The sequence below is a fragment of the Talpa occidentalis genome, unplaced genomic scaffold (assembly GCF_014898055.3).
Source record: "Talpa occidentalis isolate TD23 unplaced genomic scaffold, MPIMG_talOcc4v2.1 talOcc4.5, whole genome shotgun sequence".
In the NCBI taxonomy this organism is placed as follows: domain Eukaryota; kingdom Metazoa; phylum Chordata; class Mammalia; order Eulipotyphla; family Talpidae; genus Talpa; species Talpa occidentalis.
Window position 1 is genome coordinate 44,964,641 of NW_023604861.1, and position 27,688 is coordinate 44,992,328.

General features: G+C 38.8%; 1 protein-coding gene and 1 pseudogene across 1 annotated transcript in view; both read right to left on the reverse strand.

The window, feature by feature from the left end:
• Positions 1–27,688, reverse strand: part of ATP8A2 (ATPase phospholipid transporting 8A2) — a 591,448-nt gene that overhangs the window by 531,199 nt on the left and 32,561 nt on the right. The gene's annotated exons all lie outside the window — the stretch shown is intronic.
• Positions 14,653–15,115, reverse strand: LOC129146932 (microsomal glutathione S-transferase 1-like; annotated as a pseudogene).

The window sequence follows — 27,688 nt, forward strand, 5'->3', positions numbered from 1 at the left end:
CGCCTTCATCTGTCCCCTGGAATACAGGGGGGAAATGCCTAAACATAATAAAAAGAAAAATATTTTTAAATGGATTTTTTTTTTAAGAATTAAGTCTTTTTATATACCTGAGCATAACAAATGAAAATAGAAACAAGTAAATATGGCCTGGGAAAATAGAAAAGTTTTTCCTTCAAAATATCATTATACCAGGGCCTCCTCTGGTGGCGCAGCAGTTGAGTGCTGGGCTACGAAGCTGCCCGCAGCCTCTGCAGCGCCGGTTCGATCCCCGGCCACCTGCGAGGGTCCCACATGGAGCGCAGACCTCTCCTGCCGCGTCCACTGCTCCCCTCAGCAGTGTATTTCATCGGTCTGCCTGTTCTGTTCCCCGCTCTGGCTCTGGTGAATTCTCTCACCCTCCCGCGCTTCTGACTGTACCCAGTGCTTGGATAGATAGATAGATAGATAGATAGATAGATAGATAGATAGATAGATAGATAGATAGATAGATAGATAGATAGATAGATCTTTAAAATATATATATCATTATACCAAGAAATAAATAAATAAATAAATAAATCTTAAAATATATATACATATATCATTATACCAAGTAGTTGAATTGGCAATACACTAAAAGGAGAAAAATGGGTTCTAGAAAGGTCATTGGCACCACTACAGGTGGCTTCCCTGCGAGACCTCATATTAAGAAAGAATTTCAACACTACAGAAAGTTTGGAAACAAGTTCAATATAACTTAACTCCAAGGGCAGTTACCTTACATTTTATTAACCAATATAATTGCCCTGTAGGTACTTTATTCAAATATCATGATATATGCTGACATGTAAAACCACAGCTGCTATTTCCTTTAGTTATTGGATTATCACATTAGAAAAAAGATATCACAAAACAGAAAGTTCACAAGGGAAAGGTGAGGGGCAAGTGGAGAGAGGTAACCTTCACAATTTGCAAAGAGAGAGAACAAAGATTCTGAACACAAGTTAATCAATTCGCTCTCAAATCATTAGCTCCTTACTGCAACTGTCATATGGTCTGTTGAGACCATATTCTCTCTTAATGCTAACAGTAAGCAAAATAAGTTAATATTTTTAATTGTGTACATGGAAGATTATAGCAAAATAAGTTTTATCCTTAGTAGTGGAAAGGTGTTAAACTTAATTCTTTTTACATTTTAAAAGAGAGTGTCATTTGAGTTTATTTTATTGTGCTAACTGCTTTAATGGCTTTAAAATCACTGCAAGATAATCGGTTTTCTTAAACAAAAATAAAAAACCTGAGGCTTTAAACTTAAAAAAATATGACATCATTAAATTAAGAGCATCATTACAGATATCATTACAGGAAAAAGAATAGGCAAGTCACAAACTAGACAAAGATATTTGCAAAATATGTATCTGGCAAGACTTGCATCCAAAATAATGCATACAGAACAAGAGCAAAATGTAAAAACAAAATGAGCAAAAGACTGGAACAGCTATTTCACAAGAGAATACCCAAATGAGCACATGAAAAAAAATTCAACAGCATCACTCATTAGAGGAATCCAAATTAAAGTCACCAGAGATGCCACTACACACCCACAATGACTTAAAAACAGAGACAGGCACTCCTCACATTTACCAGAAAGTAGGACAACTGCCAATGAGAATGTAATATACTTCCACCACTCTCAAAATCCACTTTCAGTTTCTAAAAGCTTATGTAGACATCTATCCTCTATGATCAAGTTGACTCTATTTTTATGTATTTTATCCAAGATAAGTAATGTCGACAAAAAATATAACAAATTTATTCCTAATAGCAAAACAAAAACAAAAGGAAATCAGCCCGATGTCCATCACAAGGGATTCCATAAGCAAACAATGTTCTATCACACAGTGGAACACTCACAAGGTGACACTCACAGACATTTCACTGGCTGAGAGAAGCCAGACAAAAAAGGACATCTTATAAAATTTGATTTATATGAAGTTCAAAGGCAAATAAATCTATGGGTGATGGAAATCACACTAGTGATTGTATCTGGCAAGGGATCTTCTAGGATAATGGAAATAGTTTTGTATTTGAATGTTGTTCACAGGCATATAGATATTTAAAAATGCGTTTCACTATATACTGTAGATTTGTATGCTTCACTTTATATTAGATCTCAAAAAAGATCTTTAAAAAATAAAACATCCCAAATGGGTTTGTCACTCAAGTGACAGTATTCTACTGGCTTTATTCCATCACTCAACAGACACTTGCTGATCACCTGTTATATGCCAGGCACCCTTCTAAGCACTAAAGCTAGAGCAATGAACAGAGAGAAGTATCTGCCCTCAAGAGGCTTACTTTCTAGGGGAGAGAGAGACAAAAAAAATTAAAAAGTTACATAGTTACATTTTTAAGAGGAAAGTTAAAATAGCTAAAAAAAATTTTAAGATTTATTTATTCATTTACACAAGAACCAGGGTATAAACCAGATATGTGAAAGGGTGAGAGGATTCACCAGAGACAGAGTGGGGAACAGAACAGGTAGACTGACGAAATACACCGCTGAGGGGAGCAGCAGGCGAGACAGAAGAGGTCTGCCTTGCCATGTGGGACCCTCGCCGGCCGGGAGCTGCAGAGGCTGTGGAGGCTGTGGACAGCTTCACAGTGTGGCGCTCAACCACCTGCGCCACCAGGGGAAGCCCAAAATAGCTAAGATTTTAAAAAAGGAATGAGGATGGAGAATGGGTGGGATTGGGGGGACTATATTACAATTGAAACTTACTGGCTAGTCATGGCCTTTTTTTTCCAATTGTGGTAAAAGATAACATCTTTACCATTTTTAAGGATACCATTAAATAGCATTAAGTACATTCGCATTGTTGTACAACCAATATCCAGAACATTTTTCATCTTGCAAAACTGAAACTGACCCATTAAATGATAAATCCTCATTTCCCCTCTCGTCCCTTCCCCCCAGCCTCTGAAAACTACCATTCTACTTTGTGGCTATGAATCTGACTACTTTAGGTATCTCATAAAAGTGGAATCATGCAGTATTTGTCCTTTGTGACTGATTCACTTTATTTAATAGAGTGTTTTTGGGGTTCATCCTGTCATAGCAGATGTAGCAGGATTTAAGAAGCTGACTACTACTCCACTGTATGCTTAGACCACATTTTATTTACCCATTTATCCATCAATGCATATTAGTTAATTCTACCTTTTTTGTGTTATAAATGGTGTAAATATATCTCTTCAAGAACTTATTTTCAATTCCTTTGGGTGTTTGTCTACCTCCCAGGTGGAACTGCCGGTTTATACAATTTTACATGTAACACTCTGAGGAAGTATCACTTTGTGTTCCAAAGCAGTAGCTTCAAATTTCTCCACATCCTCATCAACATGTTATTATCTGTTGTTTTTCTTATTTCACAGTGGCCATCCTAACAGATATGAGGGAGTTCCTTTTTCATAATTGCATTTCCATGTAAGTCACAGTTGTCTGTCTTCCCCAAATGAACTTTCCCTGAAATTAATTTACTATACAATTTTTCTTTTTATAAGAAAAGTTTCAATTGTTTACAAAGTCCCTAAAGGGGAAAAATAAAACCAATTAAGTCCACATTTATCCTTCAATATGGAGGACAACTCAAGGAAAAACAGTATTTCTACTTAAGAGACATTTAAATTAATGTTGACACAAAATTCCGTCTTAAGATTAATGATGGTTTTCATAGCCTGAAACTAACATTTTTTCAGTATGTTTTCTTTGCTCTACTTATTAGTACAAGAAAAATATCAATTTATCTCACAGCTATAAGGATGAAATTAAAATGTTAAAAAATAAAGTCCAAATCTAATTGTTAAAAAAATTATACATACACAAAGCATGACATTTTAGTGTAGGTCATTTGTCTACTATGGCAATTTTCTTAATCATCCAATAACAATTAATGAAAGTATGTCTGAGAGAATCATGATTTCTATCTAGGTTTTAAAAACCCAAGTCCCAAGTTGTAACTAGGTTGAAAAAATGAATTTTGCCACTAGAACACCAGACAGGTTATCAAAGAGACCTCCCAGAATCCTCTGCAGGCAAGGCATGGTGCACTGACATGCTCAACACATAAATTCGGCATCAGTGGCTGTCAATTCTGTGCTAAGTACCCTGACACTATTGTTCCAGTTGTAAGGTAGGGTCAAAAAATTCAATTGCCAAAGGCAATATGTCATGACAAATAATACTTCAGATTCTTCTCTCAACTAGTGTTTTCAGCAGTTTTAACTTTTACCATTTAAAGAAAGTGGCCTAGAAGTGGAGAATTTAATTCATATCTTTTGGATTTGTACACTTTAGCAGCCATTGTATCACTTTTCTAAGTTTCAAGGGAAATTTTAATACCTAATAATTCAGTTTGATAAAGTAAAGAAGAAATAGTCTGAAAACAAATTTGGGGAGGAGAAAAAGTAATTTTAAAATAAGGTTTAGTATCAATATCTTTAATCAGTAACTCATCATTTGAGCTTATAAATTTTCATATCTGTGCCCACTGAGTCACAACCTATTCCAAAACCACAGAATATTACAAGACCATTTCTACCTAACTTCTGGGTTTCTTGCTGTTTCTAGATCATTTAATTTATCTTAAGGCTTCATCTAAGTATTTTTATTGCAAAATCCTATTTCAAGGCTGTCAAACTTAAAATATATCTCAACCTTAAAATATATCTGGCTAACATTTACCAAGGAAAAAGAATTCTCTAAATAATCACTCAGGCTGTCTTTGCTTCATTTTAAGCTACAAAACCTATAATCCATATCCAGAAAGTGTAGGATTGAAGAATTGCTAGCTACAGGCCAACCATCTGCTCAGAAAACTGCTGTTCCTCTAATGGTCCTCCTTCACCCATGCCTGTGTAGGCTACATCTGTATTAAAATGGCTTTATAGATGGTATTTGTTACCTATGGAGCAGCATCTTCTCCAGCCCCAGCTCAGAGGCATGGCACACAGCCCCTTAAATGGTGCGTGAAGACAAAAGCAGCAGGAACTGTTCACTGGTATCTAAGTATTAAGACAGCTCAAGGCTGATCCCATGATAATCTGGGAGAATTATGTTATGCCCTGAAACTGTCCTGTTCTAATGCACATTGCATAAACCATAGCTCAGGAATATTAAGAAACATAGGATGGTTAATAGAGCACTACATAGAATGAGATGGAGCCAATTTTATTGAAAACAACAACAAAAAGATTTCTACCTACCAAACTAACAAAGAAAAAATGAAGGCAAAAGAACATACAGTTATATCTCCTGTTGTTACAATAAAATTTCTAAATAAATAGGAAGTCTTCTTGGCTTATTTTATTTCCCAGTCACATCAAAGGATTCCATTTCTAGTGTCTGTGAGCAAGTTTTGGGGAGAACTCCAACCAAGATGCAGGCAGCCCCATGACCAGGCTAAGACTCCATGCAGTTAACTGCACTTCCATGAGAATTCAGTAAAGGGAAAATGCCATCAGCACATCATTTAAGAAGGGGCAAATGAATTGATAGATGACTGGATAAAGAAGATGTGGTATAAATATACCCAAGAGAATACTTCTTAGCTATTAAAAGTAAAAAGTTGAAGCACTGCCATTTACAATAACAAGAATGGACCTGAGGGCATTAGTTAAATAAGCCAGAGAAAGATAAATTCCATGTGACTTTACTCATACATGGCACATTAAGAAACAAAACAAACAATTGAGTTAAATAAAACAAAAATAAAGTTGTAGATTATAAAACCAAATTAGAGATGACCAGAATGAAAGGGGAAAGTTGGGGGGGGGGTAAATCCAGTAAAAAGGATTAATTGTGCAGTAAAGGATGGAACTGAAGTTCTAGTGGTGAATATCATGAGGGATATACAGATGTTGATGTATATGATGCACACCTAAGACCTATATAATAATATAACATTACTTCAATAAAAAAAATTTAATGGTGAAAATGGGCAATGTATGTATCCCCACAGAACTCCCTGGTTTACCTCCTCTATAAAATGGTTCTTGGATTTTAATTTTCAGTCTCCATAAGCCACAAAGATCTCTCAACACAATGGCCTTAATTTGACACTTATATAGGAACATGTAAGTCCTAAAACTCAATATACAAGCATATGTGGGAAAACATCTCTACTTGGAACCCCAAAACAAGCGGGAAAAATGTTAGAATCATGTTTGAAGCCCATTGTGTAGCAAGGGATGTGCAGAGGCAGTGGTAGACTTTAACCAGGAGTGTGATGAGAAAATAGGAAAGCATCTTGCTTCCACAAAATGATCCTATAGGTTCCATAGCCTGACAAAAAAAACAGTTACAGAGGAGTGTAAGCAAAGTTCCAGCTTGTCATTTTCTCCATCCTGATGTATCTTTTACCTTCCTGCTCAGGACACCCTGCAGCAGCACCCAGACCACAGGCTCTCACAGTACCTGAGCAGGATGTTGCCCAAATACCCTGCAAGTACTCCTATGGATCTACCCAAAGGACACAAAAACATTAATTCAAAAGGACACCTGCACCCTTATGTTTACTGCAGCACAATTTACAATAGGTAAGCTATGGAAACAACCCAAATGCCCCCAAATAGATTATTGGATCAAGAAGATGTGGTATATATACACAATGGAATATTACTCAGCAATCAAAAAGGATAAACTCATGCCATTTGCAGCTGGAAAGGATTATGCTCAGCTAAATAAGCCAGAAAGAAAAAGAAAAATATTGGATGGTTGCACTTAATAGGAGGAATGTAGAGGAACCAAATAAGGGATCAGGAAAAAAATAACTATAATAAAGTAAAAATCATAATCAACAGGCAGCCATAGACCAGAGATATTCTGTAGGGGAGGAGGAGAGAGAAGGACCAAGACAGGGGTGGGAAGAGCATAAGGGACTATGGTGATGGTGCACAGGTAAATTGGTGGTGGGAATGTCACGGGGAAATCATACATTATACAAAAATGAAGGATGATGTAATAAAAAAAATATATATATATATACATGTATATGCAAAATATCCTGGAAGTGCCCATCCCAAACAGATACACAGTAGGTGCTAGGAGAGCTTGTGGACTGAAGGGCATGTTCCCATATAACACATCATCACACTTTCTCAGGAAGGCTGTGGTCCCTTGTCACAGCACTTTTTAGACTCCTGAGGAAGAAATTTAATTCTGGACTCAGTAGCAGAATTTCCTTAGCAGAATTTTTCTTTTCTGATGGACACTAGTTTTCAGGGTAAATAATGTTCCCATTTTGCTCTGGCTGCTTACAGCCTCTGAATCAAATGTATATTCTATGACCACTGATATTGTCTTTATTTTTTTCTACTACTGTTTTCTTTTAGCCCTATTTTTTCACAACCTGTACTTTCTCACTTGCTTTCTATTGTGGCATACCATGCTCTATTGATATGTGAGATTAAAAATCCTTCCACAAAAGGATTATAGTGAAATGAAACAATATGTTACTTACAATTTTTTAAAAAAACATGCATTTTTTTAAAGATTTGTTTATTCATGATACAAGAACCAGGGTACAGGCCAGATGTGCAGGAGGATGAGAGGATTCACCAGAGACAGAGTGGGGAACAGAACAGGCAGACTGACGAAATGCACTGCTGAGGGGAGCAGCGGGCAAGACAGGAGAGGTCTGCCGTGCCCTAAATTAAATAAATTAAACAACAGCAACAACCTGAAAAACACATTTAGACAACAGAACAAATTAGTGGTTAACAGGAGAGCTGGAGGAAGGATGGTGGGTAAATTGTATAAAAGGCATCAATTGTATACTGATGGATAAAACCGAACTTTTAGAGAACAGATATGATTCATAATGATGCACACCTGAAGCCTATGTCCTGTTACAATGTAGTGTTACTTTAACAAACCCTTTTTAAAACCATTATAAGTTAGGCTGAGTTGCTAACAAACTTGGTTCACAGCTGGGAGAAATTGTATTCTCTAATTTCAACACTCACTGTCTTTGATTATTGTAGAGACTGATACTGCTTCTATAGAAATCATTCCCCAAAGTTGAAAACACACTGAAAAGCTCTTTTGAAAATAAGGGAAGGTGTTTAGAGGTGGATTCTTCCTTTAATATTTACTGGACTTTTCTAGGTCACAAATCTATGCAGAACTTCCCTCATTTATCATCTGCCCTCAGGACTGAACTGTCCCACAGTTAGAAATCACTAAGGATTGCAGAATGCCTTCGAGACAGTCGCTGACTTCAGATTTTAAAACAAAATTGTGATTCTGAAAAATGACACCTACTGCAAAATGGTGAAAACAGAGAATTAAAACATTCTGAAACAGGAGCCACATGTTGCTGCCACAGCTGGGCTGAGTGGGGTTCAGGCAAGGGAGCCATCTGAGGACCAGCCCCAGCTCTGCAGCACCAGCACCTTGCGGAGCCGCTGCAAAGAGCACCCACCATGCAAAGGCTTTCCTGACCACACGCTGGCCCTTACACCCTCACTTACCCCACACTAGCAGCAGGCACAAGGCTCCTGTTTCAATTCTATTTCTCTGTTAGAGACTTTATACCAGAATATTTACAGTGGTTATCCACGCTTGGTCTGAAGAATAGAGACGACTTGTTTCTTCTTTATTCCTGTGTTTTTTTTTTTTTTTAATGAACGTCTTATGAATAGAAAAAGATTAAAATAGGAAGGGTTGCTTTCTTATTTTAAGCAAAAATTTTTCTTAACATTGAGTTAATAAATGATGGCTGCTTTATCTTATCAACGTAGAGTATCCCTTATCTAAACTGGAGATTACTCACTGGCAAAGAATCTTTTTTGGAATGAGAAAGATTCCAGTTTTTGTCCCAGTTTTTCTCTAAAGCAGCTTTTCTCTTTTTTCTCCTCAAAATATCTCCCTGCCTATTTTTTGGACTCCAGATATATCAGGAGCTTCCCTGAGTGTATGTTATTTAAAGTTAATTTGTAATACTTACTTCAAAAGATACATGGTTCTCTAATCCTGTTTGATGGTGGGATTTCTACCAACAGGGATCTTTTACAATCTCTAACAGTATCAGGAAAAGCTTTATTTTTAAAAGCTATATTGATTTTATTTACACTATTTCCTGAAAGTACCACAACATCAAAAGCTTTACAACTGATTTTATAGGGCTTTGATCTTTTGAAAAATATCACATTTCTTAACATAAATATACCCCTGGGAGAAACTGATTTTTTACTACAGTTAAAGAAGTTATCTGCAGCTATATCAAGATAGTGAAAATATTGTTCCAAATCAACCAGATGAATAATTCTGATCTTTTTGATTGGAAAAGTTACAGACATATATTCCAAATCTAGTTATGGCATCTTCATTTAAAGGAAATTTGAAACCTCCAGCACTATGATCACATTTTATAACTACGAACTCATTAAAAAAATAGCCAATAATTTATAGTGAGTCAGAAAAGACACACACACAGGTTTTGTTTTGTCTTTTCAAACATAAAACTTTTAGCCTAGGGCCTCCCCGGTGGCACAGCGGTTGAGCGCTGGGTTGCCAAGCTGCCCACAGCCTCTGCAGCGCCGGTTCCATCCCTGGCCGCCAGGTGAGGGTCCCACCTGGCGCGCAGACCTCTCCTGCCGCCCGCTGCTCCCCTCAGCAGTATACTTTGTTGGTCTGCCTGCTCTGCTCTCTGCTCTGGCTCTGGTGAATTCTCTCACCCTCACGCACTTCTGATTGTACCCAGTGCTTGTATAAATACATACATACATACATACATACATAAATAGATACATAAATAAATAAATAAATAAATAAATAAATAAATAAATCTTTAAAAAAGAAAACTTTTAGCCTAAACTTTAAGATAAAATTAGGAGGAGGATAAGTAAGATTCTAGCTAATGGTAGTTCCAACAACGAATAGTTCACATAATACTTTCCTTATGCAGACCTCTTAAAGAAGAACAGAGACACAATCCAATATAACACAAATAAGTATATGTTTTCAGTGGGGAGGCTAAATCAACAAGATCCATTAACTGTACAAAATAAGTCTAAAAGGAACAGAAAGTCCAAACCAACAAAAAACAAGCAACAACCTATGCCATCAATTCTGGTGACACTGACATCAGAGGACTACTTTAAATGGAAGTTAGACTATTCCAAAGAAAAGAAAAATATTCTAGAATTAAACAGTGATAATGACTATTTGACTTTATTAATATATTAAAACCCACTGGACTGTATGCTTTAAATTTGAATTTAACATATGTGATTTACAGTTCAGAAAAAAAAACACTCATGTTCTTTTCTCTACATAGATTATACTTCAAAATGAGTTCAACTTAAAGTGCTACAAGCTCACCTCATATTAAGGCAAGATTATAACTTAATTAGAAGAAATCAAGCTAGTACTAAATTGGATATCAGATAAACTCAGGCTGTTTTCTAGAGCTCATGGAGAAAATCATGCCCATTCCATTGTGAGCACATGGAACATCTTTTCAAAGTAAAAGTCACCATTAGGATTCTTCAATGGTATTTAAAGAAAGCATTCTAAAATTAACAATGCTGAGATTTTCCAGCCCACTCAAAGGTTTTATTATAAAAATGGACATATTATGTATGTTCATATATATACACACACATATATATGACTAATATGTAGTGTTATGTATGTGTATATTACATCATCTGTGTGTGTTATATAAATATACACAATGAATGCCTGCTTTGTAAAATACACTTTAGCAAGGAATATACACTAAAGCAAAGAAAGACAATAGTAATAATGAGTCCCTTCCTTTGGCCTGTAAGCATGCTCAAGTTTCTATCATAAAGTACTGCCTTGTTTGTCTCGCAGAACATCTTAAGTGACCTTCATTCCTCAACTCACTACCTTCTGCTACTATCTTCTGAAATTGCTCTTCCCTAGATCAGCGGTAACCCTTCACCTACTAAATCCAGTTATCCTCATGCCCGCTCCCTTAAAAACCTGTCTGCCACATTTGGTCTCATAAAGCATCTCCCACTTCTTTAAACAATCTCTACTAGGGCATCTAGGAATCCCTGTGCCCAGTTGTCCATATAGTTGACATTTTGTTTTCTTTCCATTGAGTGGTCCCCTCTAACCATCCCTTATGTGTAGGTCCCCACAGGACCCTTTTCAACTCCCTTTGAACGTTGTATAGTTGCCTAAGGATAGGGCAATATTTTCCAAGCTAGTCTTGCTCCCAGACCTCTCTCATAGATAGACTTTTGTTGAACATTTCCACCTGGAGGTCCCACAAACTTCTCCAACTCTAAATCCAAATGAAATTATCTTTCCTCATTAAATCTGCAATTTATCTACCTTCTTAAACCATAAGATCAGAACCATCACCAACTCTGTCTCTGAAGCAGCTTCACCTTTCACCGTCTCCTGTGGGGTCTCATTCTGTCATATGGACCATTGTGCTCCTGCTGACTCCTGCTGGACCATCTCCCCATCGCCCACAGCTGACCCCTGGCTCCAGGCTGATGATAGCATACCCCACCACTTTGGACTCCTCTCTACCCATAGGAGGAAGCCAAGCCTCTAAGCAAATCACACAAGGCAGAATGACTTCTCCCACCTCACCTGTTATTTCACACAAGCACTGGAGCAATACATGCATCCCTAAAAATGCCAATTTCCAAAGAGCACAGGTTCACACATGTTATTTGATCTATTCTGTTTACTAATTTCCTGAGTAACTGGAACACTTAAAAGGCAAACATTCAAGGAGTACACATGGCTGTAGTGTGAAGAATCATCCATCAACTCAGCTGCTTGGTTTTTCTCCTTGAAGGCAACTGTTATTACCAGATTTGAAGAAATCTTTCTCAAAAATGAACAGACTTGATGTCTTCTTCAGAACAACACTCTCTACTTCCCCGGGAATGTCAGGGAGAGCTCGCTGTATCAAAAGCCTTGTGCTTCCTTTCCACATTCTGGAGTTGTCACAAAGCTGCCTAGACACTTTCCAGTTCCACTTGTCTATAAGTGGGTTGTGTGACAAACTCCTGCTAAGGAACCATGCACAGAAGTGACAGATGTCGAGCTGTCCAGCCAGTGTGCTGTTTCCGCTTCTCTTCCTCCTTCCCCAGCCTGAGGCAGAGCAATGTGACCACCTTAGAAGGACCCTAGGGAATCAAAACTTGCTGGAGGCGAGTTACTACTGGGCCTTTTTGTGAGCAAAATATAGGTCTGTCCTTTGAGTATTATTTAGGGTTTGTTACAACTGCTAGCATTACTTCCAACAAACACATACCTTGCCAACTCATCACACAAAAAATGCCTAGATCAGGGCCTCCCTGGTGGCACAAGGGGTTGTCTCAGCACTATGAAGTGATCCGAAGCCACTACAGCATGAGTTCGATCCCCAGCCAGTGAGCTGACCCACATGGCACAGCAGACCCCTCCTGTCTCGTCTGCTGCTTCCTTCAGCAGTGTATTTCAGTAGATCTGCCTGTTCTCCCCACTCTGTCTCTGGTGAATCCTCTCACCCTCCCCCACCCATGTGCCTCTGGCCTGCACCCCAGCTCTTGCACGCATAAATAAATAAATCTTTTTTAAAAAAATACCTAGCTCAGGTATTTTGTCTATAAGGCTGCTCTTCTGCAGAGATGGGGCAATGTTTCCTCTGTCAACTCAAAGCACTATTCCTATATTTAAAAATCACAACACAGGGCTTTAAGGAAAATTCACCTGTTTATGTCTCTTTCCCACAATACATGAAGATCTCAACAGGGAGGTGACATTGCTCATCTTCGAATTCATCACACCCAGCATATAGCTGATGCTCAACTTGCATTTAGAAAGAACAAAAAATACCAAGATGTATTGGTAGGGTAACAACATTGGGACCAAGTGCACAGAACTCTGTGGGAGAAAGAGATCAGAAAATAATGTATGCCTTATAAACGTCCCCAATCTCTTTTATATCAGTTTTAGGTTTATAGGGAAATGAGTGGAAGTATAGAGTTCACATTTATTTATCTGTTCACATTCTTAGTTTCCTATTACTAACATCGTTCATTAATTAGGTACATTTGCTAAAAATCGATGAACAAATATTGATACATTATTATCTAGAGTCCAAGATTTATAGCAGAATTTTCTTATTTTACTCTCTCTGAGTTCTGACAAATGGATAATGACAGGTATCCACGATTACAATATCACAGAGTAGTTTCATGGCCCCCAAATCCTCTTAGTTATCTCTCTGCCCCAACTCCTACCAAATCTGATCTTTTTACTGTTTCCATAGCTTCACCTTTTCCAGAATGTCATGTAGTTGAAATCACACAGTATGTAGCCTTCTCATCCTTTCAGGCTTCTTTCATCATTAAAATACATTTAGGATTGGGCCTCCCCTGGTGGCGCAGCGGTTGAGAGCTGGGCTGCAAGGCTGCCCGCAGCCTCTGCAGCAACGGTTCGTTCCCCGGCCGCCGGCGAGGGTCACACAAAATATATATATATATATATTTAAGATTCCTTTATAATTTTTCATGGCTTAAGAGTTTATTTTTTTTTAAAGATTTATTTTTATTTATTTATACAAGCACTGGGTACAGTCAGAAGCGCGGGAGGGTGAGAGAATTCACCAGAGCCAGATCTGGGAGCAGAGCAGGCAGAAGGACCGAAGTACACTGCTGAAGGGAGCAGTGGGCGGCAGGAGAGGTCTGCGCGCCATGTGGGACCCTCCTCTGGTGGCCGGGAGCAGCCGGGGATCGAACCGGCGCTGCAGAGGCTGCGGGCAGCTTCACAACCAGTGCTCAACCGCTGCGCCACCGGGGAGGCCCAAGAGTTTATTTTTTAAATCACAGAATATTTCATAGTTTGGATATACCAGAGTATATTTATCCACTTACTTGCTGAAGGACATCTGAATTGCTTCCAGGTTTTGATTATTATGAAAAAACTGCCATAAACATTTGTGCATAGGTTTTTGGGTAGGCATGGGTCTTAACTCATTTGAATAAACACCAAGAAGTGCAATAGCTGGATCATATGTCTAGAATATGTTTATTTTGTAAAAAAAAAAAAAAAGAAAGAAAGAAAGAAAAAAGAAAAAAACACCATAACTATCTACAAAGTAGCTGTATCATTTTGCATTTCCACCAATAATAAATGAGAATTCCTTTTTTTCCACATCCTCACTAGCATTTGCTATAATCAGTGTTTTGGATTTTAACCATTCTAATAGGTGTTTGTGTTCCATTGCTGTTTTACTTTGCATTTCCCCAATAACATATGATCACCTCATATGCTTACTTGTAATCTTTGGTAAGATATTTATTTATATCTTTTGTCCATTTATATTTAGATTGTGCTCTTATTGTTAAATAAAAGTGCATTGTATATCTTGAAGACCTGTCCTTTATCAAATGTGTTTCACAAATATTTTCAGTCTGTGTTTGTCTTTTCATTCTCTCAACAGTGTCTTTCACAGACTTATTTTTCTTCAGATTCTTTTCTGTACTAGAAGCATAAAACAAAAAATTTAAGAATTATGTCAAATTTCTAGTGCAAGTACAAAACAAGAACAAGATGTTGGTGATGCTAATATCCAAAACAGATTTTCTCAATTCTTAATTATAAATTGGAAGTGTAGAATTTTTAGAAAATAGTTAGTTGATGAGTAGTATGATTCTCTTTACAGGTACAATTTTACTCTTCAACAACCTGTAAGCCATTGAAACAGTAACTCCATAGCCAACCCAAAAAAAGCCAAACATCTATTTGGCTGAGATATAGGTAATGATACACAATTGTGTGGTGTATTATAATTGTGGTGGGTAGATGAAGAAGAGTCTGAAGTGCAGAATGACCATAGAGAGACCTGGACCACTCAGGGAACACAGAAGGCCAACACCATGAAATAGGTCATTCAGATGAGCTCTTCATACACATTCCATATCTGTCCGAAGGTACTCCTTGGCATTTTCTCCCTCGCCAAAATCTAAAGCCTTCTGGTTAGCAAAATCCTTTCTTGTCAATCTATAAAATGCAGTTGTAGTGCTCATAAACATCATTTTTTAAAAGAACAATCATTGTAGAGGAGGCAAAGGCCATGAACACTTCATTTTCCATTAGCTGGGGTGACGTCAGGCATTTTTTCAACTTTGGTCTGGAATTGTAAGTCTGAGCAGGAATAAAGCAGCCAACTTTGGTCTGGAATTGTGAGTCTGAGCAGGAATAAAGCAGCCAACCTGTCCCAGCAGGTGGGTTACATGAGCACTGCCCACAGAGGTTTTTTAATATCAAGAAAGTTCAACTTACCAACTTTCTTTCATCAATCACGCTTTTGGTCACTGTCAAAACTACCACTATCTAGAATTCCTCCTATGCTATCTTCTAGGAATTTGATTGTTTATGATTTACATTCAGGTTTATGATCCATTTTGAATTAATTTTTATGAAGATACAAGACATGTATCTCGATTTATTTCTCTTTTTGCATGTGGATGCCCACTTGTTTCAGCACTGTTCAGTAAAAAGACTATCCTTTTCTCACTGACTTACCTTTACCCCCTTGTCAACTATCAGTTGACTATATTTCAGTGGGTCTATTTCTGGACTCCACTTTGTTTCATTGATCTATTTGTCTATTCTTTTGTCAATACCTCACTGTCTTTTTTTATAGATTTTAAGTCTTGAAATCAGATGGTGCCAGATCCTCTGACTTTGTTCTAGACTAAGTTAGGAAGGTCAGCTCCTTTAAAATGAAAAAGCTCTTTTATCTCTCATCCTCCCAATGTGTCAACCTTCAACGATCAATTCTTACCCTTCTCCATACTTGTCTCCTGTTCTTTTGTGTTCCTCAAAACAATTAAATAGGACTTCAAGTCCAAGCATAACAGCAGATTCTCCAGATCTGCCTAGCAACCACCAGAATGCCCAAAAGTAACATAAAGGGAGATTCAAGACAGATAAAGGGCCTGAACAAGGCATCACCCCAATTTACCAGTACCATCTTACACATCACACTTTACCAATAACTTGCCTTCCAAGAAAATCTGAAAAGGACAATTTTCACTAAATTTCAAATAAGAAGAATGAATAGTGGGTAGATGAAGAAGCAACACAGCAAAATGGAATTATACACACAGACCTAATACTTAAGAGAGGAAAGTTATATCCCCTACGCCCATCAATTTTAAACATGGAAAAGATTTAACAGAAAAAGCCAGGATTAAAAATAAAGAGAGATCCATTTTATTCAGGTTCAATAATAACATCTAATGGATGTGGGAAGGTTAGAGGGTGGACCACAACAAAATACCGTCATTTTTTAACTCAATTACAGATGAGTTTGCTCAGCTTTTCACCCTCTATTAAGTCACTTCTCAATAGATACAAGCAGGAAATCACTATGCCCCCCACAGATGGCATCCTTAGTTTTTCTGTTTGAGAAGCTTCTAGCTTTAACACATAGACTGATCTTCAGCAATAGTTGGAGGAAATGCAAATAAGTAAAACATATATTGAAAACACAGGAGTAATGGAACACATAAATACTCTAATGATAGTAACCAGAAACTGAGACTTCACACTAAGTACCATATGTCAGTATTTTTATCTCAGTAAGTTCCTTATTTTTTAAAAGATGTGCTGTGCCTGTAATTATCAAAAGCTAATGATTCCTAGAAAAGAAGATGAGTCTTTTTGAAATACACATGATCTATCAGAAAAAAAATAGGGATTATCTTTAGTTAAGTAAAGTAAGTCATTTTATAGAATGGCTTAAGTAAATCGGTTTGGAAAATGGAGTTTTAGATGAGTATTGCAGGGATATTCCCCCAGGTTCTGTTCTGGCTGAAAAAGCAAACAAATTAACATCAAACCAGTTAGTAGGAGAAAAAAGGACAATTACACACATACAGAGAGTTTACATGGCTGTAAATTCTAGAATAAATGAGAGAGATTAAGGTTTTTATTCTTGAGCTGAGGATGAGACAGCAACCAAGGGCATCAAGGAAAGAGGAGGGGAATATCACATGAGGGGAAAAGGGTGACTAATATGACAAGACCAGATACTCTTGGGCCTCCCCTGGTGGCACAGGCAATTGAGCACCACACTGTGAAGCTATCCACAGCCTCTGCAGTGCTGGTTCCGGGCCTGCCAGCAAGGATCCCACATGGCGCAGCAGACCTCTCCTGTCTCGCCCCTCTGCTCCCCTCAGCAGGTTATCTTGGTCAGTCTGCCTGTTCTGTTCCCCACTCTGTCTTTGGTGAATCCTCTAACCCTCCCGTGCATCTGGCCTGTACCCCAGTTCTTGTATAAATAAAATCTTTAAAAAAAAAAAAAAGACTAGATACTCTTGATATTTGCAGTAGGATAAGCTAAGATTCTCTGAAAGAAAAACTACTTCTGGAGATAACCCTAAATCTAGGAAATTTTATCAGTTTATCTTGACATCCATAGAGCTTTAATTGACCTTCGCTCCACATGATAAATTGACATGTATTGGAAAAAGCCTGTTGGAGATCTCTTGGCAAGAGCTCATCTGAACATTTGGGAAGGACCTATCCTTAGTATTTCACAGTTAACATTCAGAGAAACCATATAAATTCTTAAATCTGTTTTGCAAACACAATTTATATTTAGTATAACAGCAATTACACTAAACATGTGCTAATGACTGCGGCGTCCTGCTCAGATGCTCCCATGCAAAATGGACAGTACAATGAAAACAGAAGAAAGTCATCACCAAATAGGTCACTCCCAATTGGAAGGTGAGTGAAATTCAATACAACCTCTCTTCATGATATGATTATAGAAACCATCAGATTAAAACAAAACTGCTATTTGAATGACCTGCATCAGAAGAAATGACACAACAATGCAACAATGAAAGAGAAAATAACAGTCTGAGTGACTGAAGACAGGGAATTTCATGTTCAGTTAATGCATATTTATAACAGATAATAAAAAGCACTTCTAGAAGAATAGGATTAGGTGAGTCGCCAGCATGTGTCATGGAAGAAATACCTTGAAGCTGTTACAGCCGGTCCCCCTCACCTTCCAGGCTCCACTCCTCCCCTTCCCACTCAGGAGCTCCTCCCATGTCCCACAGGACAACTCCAGTTTCTAAGGCACCGCGTGCTTACAACTTAATGCTGCTACCAGGCTTCCCCTGTCTGCTTTACCTGACTTTACCTAGAGAATTCTTCAACTTTACTTCCCACAACCTCATCCTCAAGTTGTCTCCTTTAAGCCTTGCCCACACTCTCAACAGAACATAATTGGTATTTTTATAATGATTTGTACACACCTTGCTAACAAGTGTATTCCATAAAAGGAGATGTTTACCCTTCTTAATCTCTAAATCCCAAGCACCTACTAGTCTTTGATATACAGTAGACCTTAAATTATCTTGTGGAATGGAGAAATCCTCTTCAAATACTGATCTCCCTTTAGTAAACTGATCAATGAACTTAAAAGGATGTCCAACATAATAGCAGTCATAATGTACAAATAAATGTGATATTCATTGTTCCTAGGGCTAAGGATAAAAAGGTACTCTCACAGATTGTCATATATATAGACAGGCATGACCTTAAACAAAAACATGAAAGTTGACAACAAAATTGAAAACTTAATTCCACTCTTAGGACTCCATAAAACAAAAAGATTTTAAAATGTACACAAAAATACTACCGCCAAGGATCACTCAGCATGCAAACTATACCTGTGAGTGACTGAAGACAGGGAATTTCATGTCAGAAGAGAAAACACAATTACAAAAGCTAGACATCCTAAAAGTTTACCAGTGGGGGAGCCATTTAGTAAACTTTGTCCAGGAAGGGGCGGGAGGGGGTACAAAACGGGAGGGAAGAACACAAGGGAATGTGGTGATGAATGATAGGGTGGCAGGAGAACTATGGGGACTACAATGATATATGAAAAAAATAATAATAATATCTTTCTACATATATTCTGAAACTTAATATACTACTAAAAATAAATATGTACAAATAAGAAAAGATATCAAAGAAGATAAATGATAAATTAAGAGAAATAGAAAGTTGCAAATACATAACACATAAAACTGACCCAATTAATGTTAAAGAATAAAAATAGGAAGACTGGAAGTACATGAAAAAGTGTACAAAAGTCCCAAGAGTGAAACTCGGCTGATCCACTTCTACCAGAGCCTGAGGGTGGAGACCACATTTGTGAGCTCCTGTGTGGGGGGCAGAGGAATAAAAGAAGAAATGTGAAGGCCAATTTTATAGTTTCTCGAAAGCACGCCTATTGATGAGGCTTTTTAATGACAGACATGCAAGTACTCTTAGGTGATTTTTCTTTAAGTTACAAAACAGGGAAGGCAAAAGGGACATTTATGGACATTCATCTATAATGACAATGAGAGTTTTGACTCTTAAGGGTCTGACAGATACATTTTTTTAAATCTCCGATTGTGTAACCCCCCAACTGTGTACCCTGTACCTTCATATAAAACATGAAAGATAAGTCAATGCTTTTAAAAATTTAAAAGACATCCCTTAGCCTATTGAACAAATGTTAATGCCAAATACATTATGGAGGCAAATAATACATGCTTTCAAAGAGCCTCTGAATATTTATTAAATCCTTATGGAACTATATTATTCCTTTTATCAAATTGTTTTATCTGTTTAAGCAATGCTAGAGTTAAGGAACACATCAGAAAAGAAAGCATTTTAATTATTTTCCAATAATTGGCCATTATCGCCACTTTCAAACTGAATGGTATGGGGTGAGGAGGAAGTAATGAGAGGATTAGGCCTAAGTTCTATATGATATGGGGGCGGGGGGGGGGAAATGATAGTAAATGTAAGAAGAGTTGAGAAAAAAAGAAGAGAAAAGCATTAAAATATCATCCAGGACAATGTCAGGCACAAGTTGCCTCTGTAAGTCTGAAAGTTGAGTTCAGTAAATATATACACACAATTGCTTCACCCATAAGGCCAAACAGCCAGCACAAGATTACAGGTCAAACTCCATGTTTATTTTCTTTGCTCTGCTGTGCACTCACAGATCTACCCAGATAAAAAGTAATCATGACCTGTGTAATTTACAAATTGTGTAACTTACTCCTCTTTTAGAAGAGGCCATTAATGAATGAAACATGTTAACAACTGTAAAAAAAGAATAGTTGGCATGCCTCGCACACAGTGAGGAACAGGGCACTGGAAGAATCTGACAATAATGCATCCTAAGTAATTATCTGGTCACCCACTATACTACCAGAACTTAAACGTACAGTCTATTCCAAAATAAATTTGACCAGTGCAATCTATGCTAAGATGTTAGTGGTAATAAGTCAGGGAGGGTCCCGGCACAGGGACAGGAACAAGACAGAAATCAGGTATAAAAATTTTGCAAGAATTTTACTGTTCCCATGAGCAGGTAAACAAGAGGTTAAAAAATCTAATGATTGCAGGCCCAGATATCTGCTGCCATAAATTTTCTTGGCACATTGTTTTAGTTTAGTTGTTTTTTTTTTATTATTATTATTATTAATTTCCCCTCTGGGCATTTCTGAGCTCTCTTTGCACAGCTTATAAAAAGTTGACTGCTATGCAGAAAGGGGGAGTTAAAAGATCCAGGATAAGCAGAGAGTCACAGAAGTGGAAACCAGACTGCTTCAACCTAGAGCTGCAGCACACAGCCTCCATTAGATGCTCACCTTGGATATGGCCACCAGGCCCACACCACCCCGCTGCAGCTGATCATGCCTATGACTAGCAACAACAAACTGACTTTAGTCCAGTCCACACTCCTTTCTTCCTCAGCCAATTAAGTTTAATTGCTTTGTTCTCAGACCCCATTCCTAAAAATTATATGGACCTATAGCCCCAGCATCTCCTGGGGTCTCTAACATGAAGAGAGGTCTCCCCAGAGCTCTCATTCCTTGCTCTTTCACATTCAATGAACAGTGACTCCTTGCCTGCCCTCACTGGTATCTGTGGAATCCACTTTTTGGTCTTGACCAGAGGATCTTAAAAGCCCATTTCCTAGCCTGGGAGGGGTCCATCCCTCTAACCCTTGACCAGTGGAGCAGTGGCCAGGAGCTGGTACGCTGTTATTTTATACATTGGTTAACCCATTGGGTAGGTTGGGTTAGGCTGAGGGCTGAGGGGCCCCTAGCCCATTCCCTTGTCCAATGATAGCAACATTTCTTTTTTTTTTTTTTAAGTAGTTAAAAAAAAAAAAGATTTGTTTATTCATGCATACAAGAACCGGGGTACAGGCCAGATGTGCAGGAGGGTGAGAGGACTCACCGGAGACAGAACAGGGATAGAACAGGCAGACTGACTGAAATACACTGCTGAGGGGAGCAGCGGGAGAGACAGGAGAGGTCTGCAGCGCCATGTGGGTAGCTCGCCAGCCGGCCAGGATCAAACCTGTGCTGCAGAGGCTGTGGACAGCTTCAAAGTACTGCGCTCAACTGCCTGCGCCACCAGGGATGTCTGACAGTAACATTTCTTAAAGAACTTAAGGTTTCTGCCCTTCTAGAGTCAGATCACACTTCACACAATAGACAAAATTCTTTATGTTTCACATTTAGTCCTGGAACATGACTAAAAGTTTTGAAAATAAAAGGCAATTTAATAAAATAACCTCAGGGACACAGCCCATGGAAATAATTTAAAAATAAAAGTGGTTTGAACAGGGCTGTTTATAACTACACCAGCCAAATCTTAAATGTTAAACTCATCATTTAAAGCTTGAACTTTAATAAGAGAAGAACAAGACTTGAAAAGGGTCTGTGCTCCCATGAGTGTATTAACTAAGAGGATAACTTTACAGATTAAATATTAAGCCCATTTCAATTATCAACAAAAATTTTTATTTTATGTGCACAACACTGCAGCCAGAAGCATGCCTAGTATTCAGGGTAAAAATCTTTGATATATCACATTTCTGTGAAAATAGGTTTTAAAAAGTTAACAAGAGTTATACAGACATACCTTCTCCGAAGCCTGGTCTCTGCTTCAGCTAAAACCACTCTTGACTCACGTGATCCTGCTGTGACCCACCTATGACCCTCTATGACCCCCCCTGACCTGCTGTTGGATTGTCACACAGCCCAACTGTGCTCCTGCCTGTGCTAACTCTCTCCCAACCAATGAATTCTAAAACGGATTGGTCCAAGAGGATGGGAGAAGCAAAAAATTAATTTAAAAAAATGTTTCCTTTCAAGTGGCTCTGAAACAGGGATATAGGAGGGCTACAGTCAGTCAAGGAAAGTGCCCAGTAGAGGGCAGGTCACTGCGTGTGGGTTTTCACCTGGGTGCACAAATGCAAGACCACTTAGGCTCAGGGAACAACAATAATGGGGTTTATTTAACAAACAAGGGAAACCGAGAGTTTCTAAACCCCCAGGTGGCTGGCTATCTCACCCCAGAGAGTGTCCACAGTGTCCAAAAGTCCCAAACAAATTGTCCTCATCCAAGATGGCACCATCCTGTCAATAGGGGACTAGAGCTTGTGGTACCCCAGCAAGTAGAGGTTCAGCTCATCACAGCCAGAGGTGCTCACATTTGGGGTCACTGAGACAACACTGCAGCAGCACAACAACAGACTGAAGACCAAGATGGACAGCACCATACCAGACAACAATGGAGGCAACCACACCAGCAGGTGGTACCTGATGAAACACTGTGTTAGCAGCTCTCACAAGTGACCCCGACACAAAGGTGGTATTAGAAACACCTTTGTGTCCTGCATGGGCAGGGAAAACTGCTTTATTTTTCCAATGGCTCTAATACCACACAGAGGTGGTATTAGAAACACCAGTGTTAAAGCACTTTGTGAGTCATTGGCCCACTCCAACAATAACTCTTTGAGACACCAGGCCTGGAAGCCCTTGGTGCTCTTTTCAGACAGTGGCAGCAGCAGAACGGGAAACAGGTATAGACGCCCATTCATTGCAAAGCTCTTCAGCTTCTCTCTTCGGAGGTCAGCTGCCGGATACTTCATTCTTCTTCCTTCTTTGGAGGCCAAGCATAGAGTTCTGGGAGCCCCAAGCTGACTCCTGCCATACCTTATAGCCTCTTTCAGAGTCTGCCACCATAATTGACACCTGGCTGATTGGACCATTTTCAATTCTTTTTTTTTTTTATATTGCCTGATTTTATTTTATTATTTTTAATAATAAATTTTATTTTTATATTCCCCATACAATTGCAACCCCCTTATTTTGACCCCAATCCCTCCCCTCCCGCCCCCTACCCCCCATAGAGTGTCTCTGGTTCATAGTTTTTTGTTGATTGTGATTTTCACTTTCTTATAGTTATTCATTTTCCTGGGCCCTTATTTAAGTTTTCTAGATTCCTGCTATGAGTGAGACCATCCGGTATTTTTCTTTTTCTTTCTGGCTTATTTCGCTGAGCATGATCCCTTCCAGCTTCCATCCATGTTGCTGCAAATTGCATGTGTTTATCTTTTTTGATTGCTGAGTAATATTCCATGGTGTATATGTACCACATCTTCTTGATCCAGTCATCTATTTTTGGGCATTTGGGCTGTTTCCAAAGCTTAGCTATTGTAAATAGTGCTGCTATAAACATAGGGGTTCAGGTGCTCTTTGGAATTGATGTTTCTGTGTCATTTGGGTGACCAGATGGACCATTTTAGGACCAATCAGCCTATCTGGCACTGAATGGTTAGCTAATGAGCTGCTGAACACGACTGGTTCATTTACAGGCATCAAATATAGAAAGACTAGTGCCAGGCCAGCCACCAAGTCCAGCCAACACTGGGCCTCCATGGAGCCATCTTACAGCCTTCTGCTACAGGGCAGCCTGGGTGTTGCCTGGAGGCAGTGTGTGCATGTGTGCGTACAAGCAGTGGTCGGGTGCATAAGTCATCTTCCCAAAGTTCTAGGCTTTTTAATTGAAAGGTTGCAGTGGAAAAACCAGTCATAGAAATTGTCATCAGACCAAAGTGTGGGAGCATCTCAAAATTTGACATCATTTTGAAGATGGAGAGAGGGCTGGATGGGATTTACCCTTTTCTTTTCAGACTTTTCCTTTTTCTGTGTAACTTGTTTCCTTTTGTTTGTTTTAAGAACTGAAACTAGGCCCTGAAGCGTAGATTGTGGGGCAAGACTGGCATATTCCCACCACAGCCTAAGCAGTGGGAGACACTGGAAAAATGAAGCAGTTTTCCCTACCCACACTGGAAGTTTCTGCCTATGGGCAGCCCCTCCTCCTGACACCAACCAGGTTTTGAGCATAGAGCCAGAGTGGGAGTTTCTGGCTGGCTGCCCCAGAGCACTGCCTCCAGGCAACACCCAGGCTGCCCTGTAGCAGAAGCCTGTAAGATGGTATTCCTTTCTAGAAGCACTTACACACCAGCATCAAGTCTTTGCTCCCATCAATTGCCATCAGAGTTCTAGTCATGATCTTTATTTGAATTGCTAGACTCATCTGGGCCCTTCCCTGCCCACCTACAGCATTTATCATTTATTTACATTACTCCCCTTAGTAGTACTTACGTTTTACACTTTTAGTTTTTCCTATCTAAGTATATTTACAAAATATAGGAGGAGGGCCTCCCTGGTGGTGGAGCAGGTTGAGCACAGCGCTATGAAGCTGTCCGCAGCCACTGCAGCACTGGTTCGATTACCAGCCTGCCAGGGATATTCCCACATGCGTGGCAGATCTCTCCTGCCTCACCCGCTGCTCCCCTCAGCAGTGCTTTTGGTCTGTCTCTGGTGAATCCTCTCACCCTCCCATGCCTCTACCTATACCCCAGCTATTGCATAAATAAAAAATAAATCTTTTTTAAAAATTAAAAATAAATCTAAAAAAATATATAGGAGGAAAAAAAAACTTACTGATGGTTCCCATTGACTGTTCCCCTTTTGAATCAGAAAATCAGTAATAAAGGCCTGCGCCCTACACCTGTTTTAATCGCTTTCTAATAATTACTCATGATCACCACTTTAAAACTTATGGGGGGGGGTGGGAAGATAAACAAAAGGATCATGATATTGGGAAAATGGTGGTAAACTTAAAAAAGAGAGAGATTCAGATATCCTCAAAGGGAACGCCAGTCAGATGCTGCCTCTCTGAGACCCGCCAGGCCCCAGAGCTCAGTAACAAATATAAACACACAGCTGCGTCATCTCCAGAGATTTCCACTAAACCAAACAGGGAGGGTGGATCACAGCGCTTCTTCTAATACTGGAAACTCAGAGGGAGAATAACCTGGATGTTAGTTAAAGGTCATAATAGTTTTGCAGTTTGAGTGTCATGGGCTACAGGTGCCTGTCTTGCCCCCAAGCATGATGGGTGAGCCTCAGTCAGCAGAAACAGCACAAAGGACAGCACAGCGTGAGCAAACTCACCTTTATAGACAAGCTGCTAACTGCCAGGCACTTTATACGTCATCTCATTTAAACTTTATAGGAATATTAAGAGGTAAACAGTTTTCTCCCTGAAAGATGAGACCACTGTAGCACAGAGAAGTTCAGTGAGCTGTTCATTTCCCATATCTAGCAGAAAGGAGAGCAAGAGAAAGAATGTGCCTCCTTGCCTCTTCCATGCTCTTATTTATAATGAAGGACCAGAATCAATATGCAGACAGAGGTAATGATCCATATAGAGAGGATAAGAACACGGTACATACACGCCACACATCACATATAAAATACTTCAATTTGTATTATCTGAGCTGACCCTCAAACGAACTTTGTAAGACAGGCATACAGTATCAGTGTCCCCAAGGGTACAAGTAGTTCCCCAGGACTATAATTCAAGTCTCAAGGGACAAGTGGCTAGAGTTACTACCTTGACTAAAATCAGTGGGACCTCAAGCTTTATAGCAGTTACCTATTTCAATAAGACTTTCACACACACAAACACATACACACACATACCCCTGAGGCCTTACAAATGATTCTGATATATCCTTCCTCCCTCCCTTACATCCCCCTTCTTACCCTCCCTTGAGTCCACTATCCTCAGAATTCCTTCCTTTATGGATGGTTCCTGGTTTAACAAAAAAACCTGAGTAAGAAATCTCAGCTAGTCCACCTTAGGACAAATTCTCTCCTGCAACCTGTTCGACAAAAATGAATAAGGCCAAAGTATGAATGTTTGTAATTCACTAGAAAACCAAATTATTGAGCTCACACCCTTCCAGGTTATTCTATTCTAGTCTTTCATTTTCTTTGAGCTCTTTGAATTGTAGATAACCAAAGGCAATTAAAATGTCTTGTCAGTAGACATGAAATACAGTCAGAGGGGAAGCTGGATTTATGCTCTTCTTCTCCCCAGTCTGTGGAAAATGCTGGTTTGGCCTCTATATGCACAATCATTTCTGTATTCCTGATCTATGTGTCTGTTCTTTGGACTATGCTTTGAACTGATTGTAACATCTTGCTAGTTCACTCTTTAACATGGTCTGTGTGAGTCATGATTTAACTTTTTGTATTATCCTTTGACCCATGTGGTAATACATCAAGAGGCAGCAGAACAACCTCGTTCCAAGAAAATCAGAGTTCCTCTGGCAGGTGCAAGACTTAAAACTTTGTTTACTAATTTCTGTAGAATATGGTTATTTTTGCAGAAACTATAAAAGATTACACTAATATCTCAGCCAACCCCTCTTTAACACAGAACTGCCCTCAGTTCTGTGCAAATGTTACATACATTATTGCGGAAGGGTTGGGATCTTTTTAAACCACTCCCAATTCTTCCACATGGAGGATTTATAGTCATTAATTGAGAGATATGTTCTGGGCAGGGAGATCTTGGTGGGAGAAACTATGGACTTGCTGTACCCAGCCACTGCGAAAAAAGGAAAAAGAGAGAGGAAGGCTGTTAACAGAGGGAATGACAGTTTAGTAGTGGTGGGGGTGGTTTTAGACATGCAAAGGTCTAGGGCACTAGGAAAGAGACCTGAAAGCAGAAGACATAGAGTATCAGTTCATTTTACTTTCAGAAACTTGAGTTGCCAGTTAACTGGTTCCATAAAAAAACTGGGTTTCCCATTGTGTCCATTGTACAGGTTGTCACTATTTATCTATGTTTAAAAGTTTAGTTCTATTTCTAATGATTTATACTGACTTGATACCTGTTTTATCTATAGATTAAGCCAATAAACATTTCACAAACATTTCTGCTATGCCAGATAGTATTTCTCAAAGCGCTGCCAGCAGACCCTCCAGTCAAAATTTCTATCACTCCTTGTTAAAAATGAAAATTCCTAGACTCCAACCCAAACAGTGAGTCAAAATCTCTACTTTAAACACAGTTCTTATTTATACACAGTAAAGTTTGAGAATCACTGAAACAGAACAATGATACTACTAGCCTAAACTGAATAATTGGACTACATTGAATCAACAAATTTAGGTTGTTGGAAGGAATTTTTTATACCATCTTTACATTGGAGTTAATCATATCTTTATTACCTGCTTCACAGTACTAGTATAATCAAATGGGATAATACATGCAAAAATACTTCGCATGCTATGAAAGTAAATGTTACTCAGCTGCCTTAAATTCTTTCTGAAGCAAACTGGAGTATGAGTCAAGGCATAAATGAATCAACCAACTGATGAAAAGTTGTGCAATATCAGAGAAAATGATAATCCATACATATTTTTTGATAAATGAATTCACTTACAGGCTGTCTAATACAACTATGTCATCTTATAG